The sequence below is a fragment of the Terrapene carolina genome, unplaced genomic scaffold (assembly GCF_002925995.2).
Source record: "Terrapene carolina triunguis isolate 2854851 unplaced genomic scaffold, T_m_triunguis-2.0 Scaffold90, whole genome shotgun sequence".
NCBI classification, from domain to species: domain Eukaryota; kingdom Metazoa; phylum Chordata; order Testudines; family Emydidae; genus Terrapene; species Terrapene triunguis.
The window spans coordinates 1,263,859-1,284,767 of record NW_020664441.1 but is presented as its reverse complement, the minus strand read 5'-3'; the positions used below and the strand labels follow the sequence as shown (position 1 = coordinate 1,284,767).

General features: G+C 45.4%; 2 pseudogenes; both read right to left on the bottom strand.

The window, feature by feature from the left end:
- Positions 1–17,934, bottom strand: part of LOC112105517 — a 33,716-nt pseudogene extending 15,782 nt beyond the window's left edge.
- LOC112105274 overlaps positions 14,825–20,909 on the bottom strand; it is a 30,118-nt pseudogene continuing 24,033 nt past the window's right edge.

Sequence of the window (20,909 nt, the reverse complement as noted above, 5' to 3'; positions counted from 1 at the left end):
GTGTGCAATTGTGAGGAAGCTCAGCACCTCACAAATGAACCCCCCCCGATATCTACCCATCTGCCTAGCTCCTATTCTGAAACAGTCTTGTGGGTTGTACTGTGTCTGGGATATGAAGCCCACAATGGTGGTATGGGGCTGGGCTGACAAGGGAATGACTAGTTACCACATTGAAAATGACGCCAGAGTGGCAAGTTTTCCAGGACAAATCAGTTCTGTTATCGGAGAGGCTCACTAAACTTCTCTTGAGTGGCACTAGGCACAACGAACCAGCTCCATGATGGGAGCTGGGAACAAGCATGCTCAGTGTATGCCACAGGAGACGTCTGGGGAGCAGAGAATAGGCATGACTGATGCATGGCACAGACGTACAATGCTGAAATTGAAATGGGGAGCTGTAACTAATCCCTGGGTCAATACAGCTACACCTAACACAGTGAGGGTCAGTGAGAGGACTGAAGAGGAATGATGGTATAGAATTGTGTTGGACACAACATAACAAAACCTGCCATTTTCTGTGTTAGGGATAGGTCAGATTTGGTTTGGCCTCTGTGCCTATTGCTAGCTCCAGGGAAGCAGAGTTTAAGGTTGTGTGGAGGTTTAGTGTAGAGACATTACCTTAATTCTGTATTTCCTGGTTTTCAGAAGTTTAAGTTTGCCTTAATTCTGTATTAATGAAGTTTTCTGGCAGTGAATATTCAACCTTATATATGTAACCCACTGGTCAATATGTATTATATGGCCTCCTCTGTGCTTAATCCACAGAGGATGTCAGACTGTTGCCAGTTCAGTCTGTGGTGTGTTGGCCAAGGTGGCGGCTGTCACATACACACTCATATTTTAAGTATCTACCCTCACACCTCTGAGAATAAAGCCTCTCTGGAAGCAAACAACTTTAAAATTCCATAAAAGAATTCTTTAATAAACACTTATAAATAAACACTTGAGAGCTGTTACGTGAAATGCATGCAAATTGCAAGAGAATAGATAAATGCATAATTTAACCTTTACACTGAAAAAATTCTGAAATAAATACTGTTAATGTAACTTTTATGTTTTAACAAATTAATTGGGCAATAAGAATCTTTCCTAGTGAAGCCTGTTATTTCTGTACCTGACGGTGAATGCTGCTACGTGAAGGAGAATGTGATATATTCCATAACATGCATTGATTGATTTTGCAATATAGTACATAAACTACAGAACTGCATTGTGTTTTAATATGAGTTACCTTTTGACTTCTTGCTTTTGATGGGCAACAAGAAAAGTCCAGTTTACTACCTTTCTGCACAGAGATCTCTGTGGAAGTGGAGGAAATCTATGCTCCCGCAGAGGGAGTCACTGGGACAATCTGCACTTGACAGGCTGTGCCATACCTAGAGGGAATCTGTGATGCTAGAGATATCCAATGGCTGATGGGTTCTTCCTACCTGCTACCACTATGTGGGGAATCACTGTAATGGGGGGGGAAAGTAGGGGAGCTCAGTGAGGGTCAATATTGCACCAAGGGAAAAGCATGGCTGATCAGCATTCCCGTCCATTGGCATTGTGGCTCTGTGTTGCAGTGTGATGTATAATGTGTACCAGGAGTTCTGGCTGCCACTGAATGAATGAAAAATCTGGTTTTTCATTTTTTTGGGAACAAACTTGACTCCCAGATCCCACCCTATATCAATCCCTTAAAGACACTCACATTTTTGCAGGACTCAAAGCTGGGTTGACCAGGTGCCAGCTCCCTAATCAGCAGCAAGTTCATGGACTTTCTCATCAGTGTTTTATTGATATGGAAAGCTACAAAGGCATCCTGTAAATGCACAAAGGAATAGGGTGAGAAAACAACACACCAAGCATGGGGAAACACAAACAACATCAAACAGTAAGAAGCAATACTGTTCGGGAAGGCCCCTCTCCTCCTTCTCTATCTATTCAAGATATTGCTGGGATAAAGTTTAATACAACACTGTATGCACTCTATTTTAAGCTTAATTACATTAAAATAAACTGTGGTTGATTGGTATATGTCTGCACACGTCTATATCAAACTACAAACTGCATTTTGTTTTGTGATTGTCATTTGGATTGTAAACTGGACTTTTGCCCCTTAACCTCTATTTTGAGCTAAAACACACTGGAGAAATTCCTGCACCTAGCAAAGGGCTAAAAATAGCAATCCAAATAATCAACCTGATGCTCTTCCAATCAAATGGAAGCACCACAGAACAATGATCTGGCTGCAGTCCAGAGGAACCAGTTCCCGCTGGTGAGTGACTCATCTGGCAGAGGGGACTGAAATTTATAAAAGGGATGATCTCTCAGTGGTTATTTTAGAAGAGACTATAAAGAGATGGTAAGCGTGGATAGGAGAAGAGATCTTTTTATTTTCTAAATGAGTATAAGTAGACATTCAATCTATTGAAACAGCATCAGCAAAACATAACAAACAAAACATAACAGCATCAGCATCAGCATCAAGATATGTCTGAGTCTAATAAGGTTGTTCAGAAATTATTGGCATTCTAGCGGTAAGAGCTACAAAGAGTGGGAAGGAAAAGTTATTCTACTCAGTAGTTTGTGCAATATCAGATAGGTTCAAAAACATCCTACTGCATATCTTGGGCTATAAAAAGCCTTTTAATTTGAATATGCATCAAATAATAGCTTTGTCTCCTTGTGGTTTAAAAAAATTACCTGAATTTGAATATTCAGATTAGGAGGGTAAGGAATGGAAGTTGCATATCTTTTTCAATTTTTTTCTTTCTGCTACTTCATAAACATCCAAAATTAGGATTTGTGTAACTTTAGCCATGACAGAAAATATTATTCTTACTACAGCTGGTTGGGAATTTTCTGATTTTTGTTGTTGTTGTTCTTGGAAAATTCCAATTAATTGAAACTGAAATGTTTCATGGGAATGTACCAGTTTTGATGGGAAAAGTTTCTTGGGTCCAGGATGGAATGTTGAGAGAGAGTCAACCCAGAATAGCCAGGTGGTTAAGGCACTGATTTGTAAAACCAAAGTGCAGAGGATCTTGAACTGGGGTTTCCCCACATCCCAAGTGCAGGCCTTAACGACCAGGCTGTTTGCTCTCACATACAAATACACACACATATTTTTACTTTTGAAAGGTCTCAGGTTCATTTCAGCAGGTAGAAAAATAGTTTCCCACCCACCTCTATTCTTAATCCCTAAAAACTGTGACCCACATGTTCAAGCTGTGCCATAGCTGAAAACATTCATGTTATGTGCAGCGGCAGCCAAAAAGGCTAACAGAATGTTAGGAACCTTAGGAAAGGGATAGATAATAAGACAGCAAATATCATATTGCCTCTATATAAATCCATGGTACACCCATACCTGGAATACTGGGTGCAGTTCTGGTCATCCCATCTCAAAAAAGATATATTAGAGTTGGAAAAAGTAAAGAGAAGGGCAACATAAATGATGAAGGGTTGGGAACACCTTCCATATGAAGAGAGATTAAAAAGACTGGGACTATTCAGCTTGGAAAAGAGATGACTAAGTGGGGATATAATAGAGGTCTATAAAATCATGACTGGTGTGGAGAAAGTGAATAAGGAGTGTTATTTGCTCCTTCATATAACACAAGAACCAGGGTCACCCAATGAAATTAATAGGCAACAGGTTTAAAAGAAACAGAAGGAAGTACTTCTTGACACAACGCACAATCAACCTGTGCAGCTAGTTGCCAGGGGTTCTTGTGAAGGCCAAAAGTATAACTGGGTTAAAAAAAGAATTAGATAAATTCATGGAAGATAGGTTCCTCAATGGCTATTAGTCATGGTGGTCAGGGACACAACCCCATGCCCTGCGTGTCCCTAGCCTCTGATTGCCAGAAGCTGGGAGTGGATGACAGGGAAGGGACCACTCAGTAATTGCCCTGTTCATTCCCTTTGAAGCACCTGGCATTGGCCACTGTTGGAAGACAGGATACTGGGCTAAATGGACCATTGGTCTGACCCAGTATGGCTGTTCTTATGTTCTTAGCTCTTTTCAGGGCAGCTTGGGCTGGGGTGAAGGACAAGGGAGCTGTAAGTCCCTGTATTCCCCTGCACACCTGCACTGTTAAGGGCCAGGCCAGTCCCAGACATAATTTAGACCTCCCTTAGGCTGCTCTACATTATGGCTGGCTGCAATAGCCTCAATGAGGCATTCCACAGTGTGACCAGAAGCAATCCTGTATTCACAAACTACCCACTTTGTAATAATCTTTATACAAAATATGCCTTGTGAGGTATCATTTGAAAACTGCTGGTCAATAATATCATGGTGAAATATATGTAGCGATTATTTATGTAAAGTTATGAAATCCCCCTTATGATGTTATTAGCATATGTTCAAAATCACACAGTCCTGCCTGGGAAAAAGTTGTTAAACAGGTGTGTCCTAAACAAAGGAATGTGTGTGTACCTCAGTTTACATATATGTAGTACACAGAGTCCTCGTGACAGCAAAGTGGGCAGGAGTGGGGGGGAGGGCAAAGGCAGGAGACCAGGCAAATCTGCATTTCTGCAAACAGAGAAGAGGTGAGAAGAAAGAGCATGGAGCCACCTTCATCACCAGTGCCTTCTTCACTGTTTGAATAAACTTTGCTTTGAGGGATAATCATCAGAAGAATCCACTTCAAAGGGTGATTGGACTATAAAAGTGATGGGCAAAAACACCCCAAGGCATCTTTCTTTCCATCTCTCTCTCTTTCACAACAAGGGAACCAGCCCTTTGACTTTGGGGGAGAGGGGAGAATCCCGACCCGAGAATTTGGTCAGTCATGTTGCTGGGAACACGTGGTAAGGACTTAACATGGTAGATTTGGTTCAAAGTAAAGTTTTAGTTATTAGAAAGTGTTTTATCTGTATTTGTCTTCATTGCTGACTTTAATACCTTATACTTGTACTCACTTAAAATCCTATCTTCTATTGTTAATAAACTTGTTTTATCTTTTAATCTAAACCAATCCAGTGTTGTCTTTAAACCAAACTGTTTGGTAACTCTGGTTAAAGTAGCAAACTGTTGAATATTGACCCACTTACATGGGCAAGGGACCTCTGTTCTCCAAACTACCCAGGAGAGGGCTGGACAGTGCAGAACACAGTTTTGGGAAAATCCAGGACTGGGAGTGTGTTATTGTCACCCTGCAAGTAGTAACCATGGCTGGTGGGAGCCAGAGTGTGGCTGGAGTGTTGCTGACTGGCTGCTGGACCAGAACTGCTGCTATACACAGACACTTAAGTGTGAGCTGCACAATGACAGGCTATTTGTGAGCCGCCCAGGTTGGGAGCTACAACAGCAAAGCATTGTGAGGCACCAAGGTTGCAGGACAGGCAATGACACAACCCACCACTGGTCTGGATTGTACCATGGCATGTGACACACCATTAGAGGTCATTGAAGTCCAGTCAGTCCAGCCCTGTCCTATTCCACTTGATTCACTTGCAAATAGCCTCCTAAGGCTCTGGGGAAGGGGTGGGGAAGGCATAGAGTTGACCATAACATCTCTGTAGTATTTCCCTTGGATTCATTCATGACACAAGAAATCCCAGCTGGCTTTTTAAGCCAGTTTTCCAGCCCCTTTGATTGGTTGGTCACACCTTGACAAGTCTCCTGGGCCTCACCATGGTATCCTGTCCCACATAGTAGCTGACAAGCAACATGATCCTTCCCTTCTTCTCAGTTCTTACCATGGTAACTTGCCCTGCACACTGGTACCTTCTGCTACATGCCTCCCACCCCCCATCCTGGCTCTTACCGGGGCATTCCTGCCCTGCATAGAGACTGATAAGCCGTGCGCCCCCCGGGTGCCGCCGGTAGAACTGGCTGATGTCATAGACCTCCTGTTGATCACCAGCCACCGCTCCTGCTGCGGGTGCCCCCAGCCCATGTGGAGCCCGATCTCCTCCCAGGTGAAGAGCTGCAGGGGCCTGCCTCCTCCATTGTATCCCTCATCCGCACTTTAGGAGGACTTGACTCTGAAGCTATCCCCATCTGCCTCAGCACTGAGCAACTTCACTTTTCTCCCTGCTGCCGTTACACTCCTGAGCCGGTACTGAGCTAGCTGCCCTCTCTGCATTATCCATATTGAAAGTGACCCCACCCAGTCTTGCCCACTCAAGAGCCAATTGGCTACCGCACTCCTCTCAGTTCCACCTCTCCCAGGACCCTGAAAACCCACTGGCCCTGCCAAACTTTTCCCTGTTCCACCCCTATTAGAACTCCCTTTGCCATTTACCTCTCTCCCCCGGTAGTTTGCCATTTACCTCTCTCCCCCAGTAGTTTGGTAGTTAACTCCAAAAGGGATGATGCAACTGGATAAACACGGATTCTGACTCAGGTTCTGGGAACAGAACATTCTTGGCAGCATGATCCCAGCTGTCAAGTGCCATGCCAGAACAAATTAGATTAAGAAAAAGCCTGACTGCCCATGCTTTGTCAATAAAGCCTTCCACCGGGATGAAAAACAGAACAGCAATGAATTCTACAACCTTAAGTTTTGGCTGTCCCGCACTACCTGTAAAAACAGAGACGAACAAATTATTAAGCAATAAATCTGTAAGCACCTAGAGGACAATAGGGTTATAAATAATAACTAACATGGATTTGTCAAAACAAATCATGCCAAACCAGCCTAATTTCCTTTCTTTGACAGGGTTACTGGCCTAGCAGATCGGGGGAAGGTGTAGACATGTTGTAGCTTGATTCTAGGAAGGTTTTTGACACAGTCCCATAAGCAAACTTGGGAAATGAGGCCTAGAGGGAGTTACCAAAAGATGGGTGTCCTACTGGTTGAAAGACTGTATTCCAGAGTAGTTATCAATGGTTTGCTGTAAAAGTTAGGGGATACCTGTATTGGGGTCCCCCAGGGGTCTGTCCTGGGTCTGGGTACGATTCAGTATTTTCTTTGGTGACCTGGATCATGGAGTGGAGTCTGCTTATAAAATGTGCAGAGGACACCAAGCTGGGAAGGGTTGCTAGCACTGTGGAGGATAGGATTAGAATTCAAAATGACTTTGACCAGCATCCCCACAAGAGAACCACCTGACTTCTTCGATTCCCCTCCCACACACACTTCTGGCAGTCTATTGGCTTGCACCCTCTCAGGAGCTCTTTGGTTGCTGAATACACCAGGTGCTGCCCACGACATGCCCCTTCCCTTACATGTGCTCTGCTCCCTCAAGGCCACTAGTCTCACCATCAATTAGTTATCCTTGGGGGAGCAGGTCCCACGTCCCCAGTCCACTTGGCACTTTAACAGGAAGAGTTTTTTAATTAATATTTTTAAATGGCTCCCACCTCTAGTCACAGGGGAGATGGTTTATTTGTATTCCCTTTGTTTTTAAACTCCATTGATCCTTCCCTAATCTCTACAGCTACCCATTGTCTCACTGACTGTTAGAATGGCAAATAGGGCTCTCCATAACAAAGAGAAGAAATCAATATCCTAGATTACCCCCCAGTCCTAATGCAAGGAAGGGTTACAGAAGGAAAGTGTTATTAGAGCACTGTGAAATACTATTATCAGGGCTTGTCTATACCACACATGCATTGCTGAGCCTCCTGGTAGAAACGTGGCTTAAACCAGCAGGAGTTTTTCTGCAGGCATAGCTAAACCACCTCCCTGGAAGACATTAGCGTTGCCGAGTTGCACCCACACTGGGGGTAATGACAGCATAGCTACATTGGCAAAAAGTGTGACCCCCACCCCCTTCTAGCTGACATAGCTATGCCAGCAAAACTTTGTAGTGTAGACAGTGGGTATATGTACTCTAGAAATGCTGTAGCAGAGACATTTAGGCTGGGTCTACATTAGTGAGCTTACAGCGGCACAGCTGTACCACTGTAAGATTGCTTGTGTAGCCGCTCTATGCTGAGCAGAGAGAGCTCTCCCGTTGACATAATAAAACCGCCTCAATGAGTGGCAGTATCTATGTCAGTGGGAGAGGCTCTCCCGCCGACATAGTGCTGTGCACACCGGTGAAACTTATATCACTCAGGAGGGGTGTTTTTCTTCACACCCCTGAGTGACATAAGCTTTGCCGGCATAAGTGGTAGTGTAGACATGGCCTTACACAGCAACAGAAGGAGTTCTTCCATCGCTGTAGTAAATCCACCCTCAGTTCCTTCTCTGCCATGAAGTTCTATAGCAGAGAACTCCAGAGCAGAGGGGAAGGAGGGAGGGTAGTGGAGCACCCATAAGGACACACATTTCGAAGAACCGCAGATACTGCACAGGGTGAGTAACCTCTTCTTCTTCGAGTAGTGCCACTATGGATGCTCCACTCTGGGTGACCACCAAGCAGTTCTCACTAAGAAGGAGGGAGCTTTGGAGTCGAGTCCAAAACTGAAGATAACACAGCAGAGCCAAACGTAGCATGGGAAACTGAGATCTGGGTTACTGCACAATGTTCAGAAAAAGGTACATATAGAGGTCCAAGTCCCGGACCTATACATTTCAGTAACAGGAACATTTTTCAGAAAGGCTATTCAAGTAGAAAGATCTCGTTGAGTGCGTTTGTACACCTGAAGGAAGTTGGAGACCCCAAGATTGATAGTGACAATTAATGCAGCCCTATATCTGCCTAGCATCTCTGCTTGGAGGCGGCCGACCCTTTAGATCTGTCTGCAATAGAGAAACAATTTGAAAGACTTTCTAAAAGATTTAGTCTTCTCAAGTTAAAAGGCCAAAGCCCTCCTATCACCATGCCTCAGTGAGTCACAGCTGAGGATGCCAAATTCAGGATAAACTGCTGAGAAATAGGGCAAGCTCACACCAAACTGGTGGTTATTCTCTCATTAGATTATAGGAAGCCAGTAACAAAAGTAAATTTCTGTCTCGCTACATTGGTTAACAAGAAGTCAAAAAATGTAGTCTCTGGGCATTCCAGCCCTTCCTTCACCGCCCAGACACTGGACTCTATGATGAGTGGTTACTGAAAACCAATTTCATCAAACAAACGGTCCTGATCTCAAGAGATCAGCCATGTAGCCAGAACACAGAGACTGGGGGGGGGGGGGGGGGGGGGGGGGGGGGGGAGGATTTGCCTGGCTTCTTGAGAGAAAAGATGAGGTGATGAGGTGGTCTGGAAGGTGATCAGAGAGCAAACAGCCAGCTGAATGAGGTAAGGGAATGTCTGTCTGTCTTGGCCACATCAGGACTACTAGGATAGCCCTGGCCTTTTCTTTCCTTATCTTGATCAGAACCAGGAGTGGCAGAAGCGCCCTGAAAGTGGGGGAGGGGGGCCACAGGTGCCCAAACCGTGGCCATACCCCGTTGTGCCGTCCAGCCATAGGGTGCCCAACTTTGCTTGGATGTATTCCTGAAGGTTTCATCACATGACAATCTTTAATTACGGATTAATCTTTAATTCCTGGAGACTCCAAGGCAATCCTGGAGGGTTGGCAACCCTACCCCCTCCCAAGGTCCCACTTCTGCACTGCCCCTTCTCCCAAACACCCGCCCTCGTGCCGCCCATCCCCCTCTGAGCCTCCACCCCCCCACACCACTTCTTCCCCTGAAGTCCCACTCCTGTGTCACCTCTTCCCCTCAAGATCCCACCCCCCATTCGCTCCTCTCTGCCACCTCCCCCTCGTCGCTCACCCTTATGGCCAGTAAAAAGGCGGGGCATGGTCTCCTGGCCCCCCCGTTCTGGTGCCCCGGATCAGAACTTTGGATATTAAATGCTTTAAGTCTTTTAGGAAACTTGCAATTATATAAACCATTGTTTTTGTTATAGATCTAGTGTGGGAGCCGTTCTCTGCCACTTGAAAAGCTTACGTTTCCATTTAGATGAATAGTCCTTTTATTTTGCTTTAATTTTGCTGTTTATATAATGTTATATAAATCAATGGTTCACCCTTCCTGGAATACTGTGTTCCATTCTGGCACCCTATCTCAAAAAAGATATAACAGAAATAGGAGTTCAGAAACAGGGGATAAAAATATTTGGAAGAGTGGAGAGATTTCCATATGAGGGGACATGAAAAGATTGGATCCATTTAGTTGAGAGAGGAGTTCAATAAGAGGAAACATAATAGAGATATGCAAAATAATGTAAAGCATACGGACAGTAAAGAGGGTGCTCCTGTTTATCCTTTTCAATAATACAAGAACAAGAGGACTGTCCCAGCTTGCCTGAGCCAGGGATGTCTTGCAAAGTGAGCTCACCTAGTTTTCAACCGTCCAGCCAACATCTAACTCACAGAAAATAAATCTAAAAGGGGTCTCCATGACCTTAAACAAAGTGTGGTCAGTAATAGCCCCTGACTTGACCTGACTTCTTGGATTGTGGTAGAGGGAAGATCCATCCTCCCTCCCCTGGCTTCTATATCTGTAATCACCTCAGAGAACAAGCACTGGTGAATATTTTTTCTATTTTGTGCTGTTTCTGATTTATCCAGGCTGGTTCTGATCTAATTAATACTAATGCAAGAAATAGCACGGACTATTCAGAAACAGTCACAGAGGGATGGGGCTGGATAGAGATTGACTAGAAGGCTGTTCTAACCATAAGGGGCAGAGTTAAGAAAGGCACAAAGTTAGGAGTAAGGGAATGTTAGGTGTAGGCATAAGCACTGGGGGCTGAGGGAGACTCGTTGCCTGCAACCCCTAAATTTTTACTCTCTTGTTGATTGAATCTCTTCATATGGCTTTACATCTCATGAATTCTCAAACTGGACTCCCTACGTATTCTTAGATGGTTGAACCTAGGACCCCAATCTTCCCTTCCTTCCTTTGCCAGGAGAGTAGCTTCAGGAGGTCGGAGCAATGACTTACCAGCAGGAGGAGAGACCATTTTCTCAAACTTGCTGCCCCTGCAATTGCCTTATTACTGACATTTACATGGGACTCACTATCTAGTTCATCTCCTTTATTGCATTATGCAGCTGGTGATGCAATGTCTTGTGGGCCAGGAAGAGAAGAAACTAAAGAGGGGGTGGGAAGATTAAGCTGGGGACATGGCAGGAAGTTACAGTTGGTCAAAATGGAAAATAAAAGGGGTGGGCTCAAAATAAGTAGGGGAAGGGATCAAATAGAAAAGGTTTCAAACTAAAAATGGAACAAATAGGTTAAAAAAAAATCCCTTTCCCCTGTCCCTAGTCGTCTATCCTTCTCTATGTAGCCCTTCTGCTAGGTGCAGTTGGCAGCAAGAAGGGCTTGGTTCAGTATCTAGGGGTTCCTCTTAGCAATACAATACAGAACCAGCTCAAGCCCCCACTCCATAATCTGGGAAAACTGACCACCACCTCTGGGCACCTCTAAGAAGGAATACTTCCCCTCTCGCAAGAACTGAGTCCCCATATAGCAAAGAAAACTTTGAATAAAAAAGAGAAAATAACCTGACTTTAATTTGGGAAAACACCACAGCCATGATTCAAAAGCATATGACCATGTGTAAAACACCTACCACAGAGTACGTTGGGCAGTGCCCTTTGCCTCAGTTTCTCAACTTGTGGTGTGAAAATCTGACAAACAAATGTTCCTTTAACATACCACTCCCTGCTCCTCCACCGCACCCCACTCACACTTGCTGTCCTAGGCCAGTGAAGACCCAGAATTCAGAAGTGCATTCATGTGTGTTCACCTCCCATTGAGGAGGTGAAGGAGGGGGAAAGGGGAGCAAGGCATCAAGCAATGCCTCAGATGCCGCTGCCACGCCATTTACTCTGTGTCGCTGCCTGCTGCAGTGCAATCGTTCACTCCGCCGCTGGCCACTGTGCTGTCGTTCACTCCGCTGCCATTGGCTGCTTGTGCCGTCACTTTTTCTGCTGCCACCAGCCTCTCTACTGCAACCTCTGCAATGTCTTGAGGTCCCACCACTTAATATAGCTCTCAGGGATTTCAGCAATTATTGGGGGAATCTCACTGTTTGTGCAGGCTGAGTAGGCTCTTTCACTGAAAATGCTGTCCCAAAGCAGATCCAAGGGTTAGTACTTAGACCTCGTTATCAGCAATTTCAGTTCTAGGGATCACTGAACAGGGCAGGACTGTAGAGCCCTTATTTCACTGAGGGACAAATTCAGACTACACTTCCTGATCTGTATAAATTCTCTGTTTCTCCCTAATCGCGCTTTCAGCCCTGAGGCTTTGGAGGCTATTTTTTGTAGTTTTTGTTGCACAATGATTTTATGGCTAAAGTACAGATTTATTTCATTGCTAAACTTATTCACCATGAGGCTGGTTACACAACTGTAACCTCTCACTGCCCAGTGAAGTTGAGCTTTTGCCAACAACTCCAACCACTTGTACTGCACCAGCCATGCAGGTTTTCATTATTGGTGGCAGAGTAACAGTTTCTGTTTGTCTGGCATTTATTTCATTGCCTCGAATTTGAGGTTGTATCAGAAGTGAAAGAATTAAGTTTAAAGTACCATGCATACCTTAATCTGGATTTTTAGGTGAGCCGTCAAGGCTTGAATGGTGGCTTGGTCTGAATTAAGAACAGGAATAAAAACTTCTAGTGGTCCATCATTGTTTTCCATGGAGAGGTGTTTTAATAAAGGATCACTGATGCAGAACTGTGCAAAACAACCCTTGCTATGTACTTTAAAGTCACTGGAAGCTGTTAAAATTTCAGCGTGGAAGGCATGGCTAGCTAGTTTGCTATTATTTATTTGTAGTTTCAATGCCTGCAACTGGTGTGATCCAAGAACTACTCGGCTGGGACTAGTAATGCCATGAAAGGAAATGCAAGTCACTGCCTGTAGTGAGTGTGTGTGTGAATGTGAGTCAGTGAGACAGAGTGGGGGAATCTGAATGAATGAACCAGAATGGTTTTTCATGCAGAGGGAGCAATGAGACAGATGCTGCAGGACTGCAGGCACCACAGTGGCCTCTAGCGACTGTGAGCTGAAATTGTGGACTATTCCATGTGAATGTGGGACATTGAGTTTGATCTATGCCAGAGGTGGGCAAACTACGGCCCACGGGACCCTCCTGCCTGGCCCCTGAGCTCCTGCCCAGGGAGGCTAACCCCTGGCCCCTCCCCTGCTGTTCCCCCTCCCCTGCAGTCTCAGCTCACTGCACCACCAGCACAATGCTCTGGGCAGCGGGCTGCGAGCTCCTGGGGCAGCGCAGCTGCAGAGCTGGGGCCTGACCCGGTGCTCTGTGCTGCACGGTGGTGTGGCTGGCTCCCACTGGGCGGCACAGCTGCCTGTCCTGGTGCTCTGGGCAGCGTAGCTGTAGCGCTGCCAGCCACCGGTGCTCCAGGCAGCGCGGTAAGGGGGCAGGAAGCAGGGGGGTTGGATAGAGGGCAGCGGAGTTCGGGGTGGTGGTCAGGGGGCGGGGGTGTGGATAGGGGTCAGGGCGGTCAGAGGGTGGGGAACAGGGGGGTTGAATGGGGCAGGAGTCCCCAGGGGGCAGTCAGGAAGGAGCGAGGGGGTTGGATGGGGCGGCAGGGGGCAGTCAGGGGCAGGGGTTCTGGGGGCAGTCAGGGAGAAGGGGTGGTTGGATGGGGCAGGGGTCCTGGGGGGGCAGTCAGGAATGAGAGGAGGGGTTAGATGGGGTGGTGGGGGTTCCGGGGGCTGTCAAGGGACAAGGAACAGGGGGGGTTGGATGGGGCAGGAGTCCCGGGGGAGCAGTCAGGAGGCGAGATGCAGAAGGGATTGGATAGGGGGCAGGGCCAGGCCACGCCTGGCTGTTTGGGGAGGCACAGCCTCCGCTAACCGGTCCTCCATACAATTTTGGAAACCCGATGTGGCACTCAGGCCAAAAAGTTTGCCCGCCCCACTCTATGCAAATGAAGAGGCTGGCTTGGAGTGGCACTGATAGGCATAAGACAGACTAAGCAATTGTTTTAAGGCCCCCACGCAGCTCAAGGGGGCCCCAATTTGTGGAGATAATGCAGTTAGAATTCTCAGGGGGGTGGGTACGGACCACCCATACCCCATTATTCCTGCTTAGGGCTCCCAATGGGCTAGTACCGGGTCTGGTGGCTTGCATGCATCAGTGGCATACAAGGTGCATGAAATTTAGCAGATCTGCTCTTCGGGTAGGTTTCAGTTTCTGCTAGAGTTAATAGGGGTGCAATATAAAAGCCTGCTTGTAGTAGGCCAGAAATATTAACGCTTGTTTTATGTTGTAGCTTAACAGACTAGGGTAGCTCTTTAAAGTAGGGGTAGATGATGGCTTATAATATTTTGCTATTTTTTTCTCATTATAAATTCTGAAATAAAAAGCTACAAGCCCATTTTCCTCACTTCATGGCATCCTTAACTAGTTCAGTTGTTTTCAGTATATAATTACCCTGCAATCATTATAGATTCAAACAGTATCAAACTTACACACAGCAAAGAATGGTTATTTATTGCTACTAAAATTACATACAGTAAGAATCAAAATTTTATGCTATATATTATATGCTTGTCCTCCACAAACATGTCAATTTAGATCTATCCTATGTCTTCGTTGTGGGTGGTAGTGGTGGTATATTTCCTTGTATATCACAATAAAATATTTAAAAAGTGTGTGTGTGGAGGGGTAGAATTCTCATTTTCTGCCTGAAGAAAAGGTTGCTCACTCTGTGCAGTAACTGAGGTTCTTTGAGATGTGTGTCCCTGTGGGTGCTCCACTTCAGATGTTGATGTGTCCCAGTGCCCCTGATTGGAGTTTTTTGGTAGCAGTGCCTGGTTGGGGCGTGCATGCACAATAGCCATCTCGTGGTGCCGTTGGCACTTCATCTAGCGCTCGCGTGTCCTGACCCCCTCAGTTCCTTCTCTACTGTAGAGTCCTTAAAGCGAACTCCAAAGTAGAGGGGAGGAGGGTGGGTAGTGGAGCACCCACAGGGACATACATCTCGAAGAACCTCAGTTACTGCACAAGGTGAGTAACCTTCTCTTCTTCTTCTTCAAGTGCTGTCCCTATGGGTGCTCCACTTCAGGTGAATGTAGAGCAGTGCCCTCATAAGGATGGAAGGGACTTTGGATTGTGGTTCATTGCTGAGGCTAGTACCATGAGGCCTCATCTTGTGTCTGAGCTTGAATTGAGATTAAGGCATAGTGGTTTGTGAATGTGTGTTTGGAGGCCCAGGTGGCTGCCCTGCATATGTCTAGAATGCAAATGTTGTGTAGGAATGCTATGGAGGTAGATAAAACTCTTGTTGACTGGGTTCTGATGCCTGACGGGGTTTCAGTGTTGTGTAGTGATACATATAGCACATGTGGATACAGCTGGATATCCATTTAGATAATCTTTGCATGGATATGGTAGAGCCCTTAGACCATTCTGTTGTGGACACAAAGAGTTGGGGTGATTTTCAGAAGGGTTTCATTCTGTCCAGATGAAAAGCTAAGGCACGGCACACATCCAATATGTGCAGGGTCGCCTCTTGTGTGTTAGTATGTGGTTTTGGATGAAACGCAGGTACATGGATCGGTAGGTTGAGGTGGAACACATGAAATTTTTGGCATAAATTTAGGGTGTGTTCTAATGCTTGAAGAATATTGTGTATGGGGAGTGAGCCATGAGAACCCTTATCTTGCTGACTGTCCACGCTGATGTAATGGCAACCAGAAATGCCACTTTCATAGATAAATGAAGTAATGAGCATGTGGCTAAAGGTTCGAATGGGGCTCTGGTTAGCCTTTGGAACACAAGGTTTAAGTCCCATACTTGTGTGGGTTCTCGGAAGTCTGGGTACATGTTCTGTATACCCGTTAGAAATAGTTTAGTAATGAGCAAATATTGAGGTCCCGTCTACCTCTTGATGGAAGGCAGTGATGGCAGCAAGATGAACTTTAAGTGAGCTCATAGCAAGTCTTGAGTTCTTTAGGGATAATAAGTATTCCAGGATTAGTGGAAGCGGGGCCTGTCTTGCAGATATTTGTTTGGTCTGGCACCATAAGAAGAATCTTTTCCATTTTTGGAGGTAAGTAATGTGTTAATAAACAGCAGGAACACACATTTGTTTTACTTGTTCTGAGCAGGTTAGTTCATCGCATTGGAGCCATGCCTTCAGGTGAAGTCTCTCCAGGTCCGGATGGAGGACTTGACTGTCATCCTGAAAGAGAAGATTCTGTAGGCGAGGGAGAACGAATGGTGTGCAGATCGCCATCTGTGACAGGTAAGGGAACCAAGTCTGTCTGGGCCATGTCGGTACTATGAGGATTATTTTGGCCCTGTTGGTTCATATTTTGTGGATTACCCTGGAGATCAGAGGTATCATTGGGAATGCATATAGGAGGGGAGCATTCCATTTGATGAGAAAGGCGTCTCCTAGGGATCATGCTCCCAGTCCTGCTTGTGAGCAAAACTTTGGGCACTTTGTGTTTACTGTCGCGAACAGATTTCTGTGCGAAGATCCCACACATGAAATATGTGTTGTAATATTTCGTCGTTCATTTCCCATTTGTGTTCTTGGGGAAACAGTCTGTTAATGTGTCCGCCATTATGTTCAGTTGACCCGGGAGGTATGCTGCGGTAATAGTGATGTTTTGTTTTATGCACCAGTTCCATACTTTTAAGGCCTCTGTGCTCCACCCTGGCAGTTTATATAGAACATACACGCAATGTTGTCCATCAGGACGCTTATCGTTTTGCCACATATAATAGGGAGAAAATGTAGGCACACGTTGCGGACCGTGTGTGATTCAACCAGATTGAGGTGTAAGTGTGTTTCTGTGGGGGGAAATTTGCCTTGAATTGTGTGTTGGTTCAGGTGAGCTCCTCATCAGATCAGTGAAGCATCTGTTGTGATTTGTATGGATAGAGGATCTTATTGAAACGGGATGCCTGAGCAAAGGTTTATTGGGTTTGTCCACCATCGTGGTGACCTCTGGGGTCGGTGTGAGACTTCTGTTTAGAACGTGCTTCCGTGCGATGTATACCAAGCTCAGCAGTCCTTGGAGACAGCACATGTATAGTCTGGCATGTGTTACAGTGAAAGTGGTGGCCGCCATACATCCCAAGAGTTGTAGGCAGGTGCATGTAGACACCCACGGGCTGTCTGAGACCACTGATATGAGGGAGGTCATTGCTGTGAATCGAAGCATTGGCAGTTATGCTTTGGCCTCCACTGAGTCCAGGTGTGCTCCTATGAAGTCAATTGTTGTACTGGAGTTAGAGTAGATGGATGGTAATGTGAAAATACGCATTTTATAGGTCCAGAGCTGAGAACCAGTCCCCCTTGTGCAGCGCAGGGATGATAGTGTACAGGGTGACCATTCTGAATCTTTGGGTACGGATACATTTGTTGAGTTTCCTGAGATCAAGAATGGGTCTCCATCCTCCATTTTTCTTTTGGGTCACAAAGTAATGGGAGTAGAACCCTTTCCCCCCGTGTTGTCCTGGAATGAGTTCCATGGCACCTAGCTGTACAAGATGGATTACCTCTTGCCACAAAAGATGCTAGTGAGAAGGGTCCCTGAAGAGGGATGGGGAAGGGGGATGGGTAGGCAGGATGGAGATAAAAGAGATGGTGTAACCAGATCGTACTATCTCCAGTACCCAGTGATCTGTGGGGATGGATGCCCACGCTTGGTAAAATGGCTGTAGTCGTTGCCAAACATCTGGATAGGTTGTGTAACATGTGCTGGTTGTCGGGGAGGTCAATCAGACCCTCAACCAAATCTTCAAAATTGCTTCTTGGCCGGTGGTACCTGTGACGCAGTCAACTGGGACTGAGGTGGTCAGCATCTCTGTGAACGATGTCTTTTGTGTGAATTGCTGAATGGTCTCTGTTGTCAGTGAACTGATGTGTCCCTGTTTTGGTTATAAGATTGGTATCTCCTAGGTCTATTAGGGGGTGTATATATGCCCAGGGTTTGAAGCGTTGTTTGAGAGTCCTTCATTGAGCATAGGACTTCGTCAGTCTTCATGGAAAATAATTTTTCTCTGTCAAAGGGAAGGTCTTTAATCTGGAGGTACTTTGGGATTCTGGAAGGATGCCAGTCTCATGATTATAGCTGTAGCCGTCGCGAGCAGCCATGTCCGCGACATCAAGGGACGCTTGTAGCGCTGTCCTCAGAGATAGGCATAGCATCCTTACATGAAGTGCAGTGTTTAAAACCAGGGGAGCCTGGCATTGTTGTTGTCCAACTTTGTCATGGTACAAGGAGACAGAAACTGAGAGGAGAGCTCTCTGAGATTTTTTTTTTAAAAACACACAGGAAAGTTTAAATGGTTAACCGGAAACCTAAGATTAACTATAAACTAACTGCTGGGAACTAAACTTAGCAATAACTATTTCTAAATCTTTTCTAGGTAAATTTCTGACACTGCCGTTGGAGCTCAGTCTGCAGCTGAGGACAGTTGAGAAGGAATGAGTGGGTCAGGACACAAGATGGCTGCGCACATACGCCCACGACCAGGCACTGCTACTGAAAATCTCCAATCAGTGGCACTGGGGCGTACCGACACCTGAAGTGGAGCACCAACAGGAACAGCACTCGAAGAACTGTATTTATGAGGACCCCTTCAGAAGCACGTAACACAAGAAACAACCAAGTGTAATATACTGCCTACAGTGTATATGCATCATTGGCTCAACTTGATGGAAAGTCAGGTATGTATCATAAGCCTTAATACTGCTACAGTTAATGAAGATTCTTTAAATGGTAGGGGCTTGTGATTGTGGGGTAGAATGATGCAAGTTCCATCTCTACTGACAGCTGTTAAGTCTGGGGAAACTTGGATCTGTTATATTGTCCATTACAGACAGAAATGATTCAGCCCTATTAATTGGCCAAACACCCATGTTCAAATTAGCAACCATTTTTTACTTTTTTTTACCAACTAAGACAGCACCACTTAGTTGCAACTTTGGGAGTCCCTTAAAGCTTCAGGCAGCACCATATAGGTAAGCACTAAAAGCCATAATATTGACGTGTCTGTGACAGCTTTTACAACTTATGATACAACAAAAATGAAATCACTCTACCATAGATCTGCCTCTGAGTCTTGCAACACTCTTTCTCCTAAGCTAAACCTCTAGAGGTATTTTAACACCTAAACCAATAGACTGGGGATTCTCCTGGACTAATGTATATCCTTATCACGCATGCAATATCAGTATTTGCTCAATTAACCCTTTTATTCACCTGAATTTGCCTTAGGCAGGGGGGAAACTGCTCATACTCTTTTCACTGAAAATTGCAAATGGACAACTAACCTGAGATCGAGGTTCTCTATGTGTTTTACACATATATATAGTCAAAAAGGCACTCACATAAGTGGGTCCACTGAACATGCCATATCAGCTCTAGTCTCATGTCTATGCTCTTGTGTACTGCCTCTGGTTTCATGGCTAATCCTGCTTGGTGTTTTCACCTCTATGGTCTTGTATCCATCCCCACCCTGAGTTTTGGCCCCTCTAATCTCATGTCCACACTATTCAGTCTCGCATCCACTTTGTGGCTTACATACTTAGTTTATAGATTTTAAATGTATATTGTAGCCTTTAAAGGCTCTTCTTTGTCTTTCTCAGCACTGGCTTTTCTCCTTTTTTCTCCACATTCTCCCTCTCCCCAGAATTTACACTGTCCCCATTTTCACTTTGATTCTTTCACACTAGGAAGAAGTTGGATAGGATTCACTGCCACGTACACAGCAAGGGAAATGTCAGCAGAGAGAAGGGCTGCTGTTCCCATTGCTAAAGCCACCTTCCCCATAGTAAGGTTAACCTCTAGTGGTCCCCATATACCCATACCACACCTTACAGAGGTAGAATAAGAGAAAAAGTGTATCATAAAACCCCACACTCACACTGAAACTAAGCCCAACAGCTCTCCCACTGCAGCAACTAGGCCCACTCATCTCCCTGAACCTGCTTGCCCTCCACTTCTGTGTACTACATCTTCATGGCAGTCAATCCCAGGTAACTCCTCCATAGGAACTGCTGCTGCTTATCCATGCAGATAGGCATCAAGCCAGAGTTCCCCCGAATCCTTCAGAGAGCTGCAGAGGGGAGAGAGTTGGAGCCCAATTAGTCAGCAAAGGAGACTGAACATAAAATCAAGAGAAAAAAAAATACAGGGGTGAGACAGAAAGCAAGAATCTAGTGTGAAGCCCCATCTCCCCTGTTTAACTCTGGAAGGACAAGAAGTGATGGGCTCAGAGCATGCGTGACGGCATTCAGCCTCTGGATTACCTGAGAATGCTGCCTCACAATATGAAGCTCCTTTTGAAGTCTCTACAGAGTTTTCTAGGCCATTTTGCCACTGTGCTGACCGAGAGGTACTGATTAGGGAAGGACGTATACCAAAGTGACCAGAGGAAACAAAGCATCAGAGCTCTGACACTCTCCTGAGAGAGAGATGGGGCAGGAAGAAGAAATAAATTTTCACTACTGCCTAGAAACAAACCCAAACACGTAAAATAAAGTTGAAATCAATACAGGCAAAAAGAGGCCTGAACCTCAGCTTTTTCCATGGGGAGACAGAACTCTGCTGAGCTGTTTTGAATACCCACACAGACCAAAGTACAGCCCAACAGTGATAGGGGCTGATATCATGATCCAGAGAAATCACACTCCTCCTCTGAGGGATTAGGTGAATTCTAATAGATAACCCATATACAAAACAAACCAAAGTAAGTTTAAAAGACCAGTGATAAATCGAGTACAAACTTACTCAATAGTAGCACATTATTGTACATCTAAATGGTTTGCCTAAGACCAAGTCCTTGTGTACTAATCATGAAACCAAAACTATGCGGCAGGACCCTTTAATTCTGCTCCTTTGTTTCTCCATCTTTGGCACTGAATGAGGCAAGGTGGGGAGGGGGACCGTATGTGATCATGCAATTAAAGACTTTATCATAATGCATATGGAAAAGATTACAGAACTATCGTTGTACATTCAACTGCACATTTGGTATTTCCTAACTTTCAAGTTCTTGACTTTGCAAACTAAATAGTGTGTGTGTGTGTGTGTGTGTGTGTGTGTGTGTGTGTGTGTGTGTGTG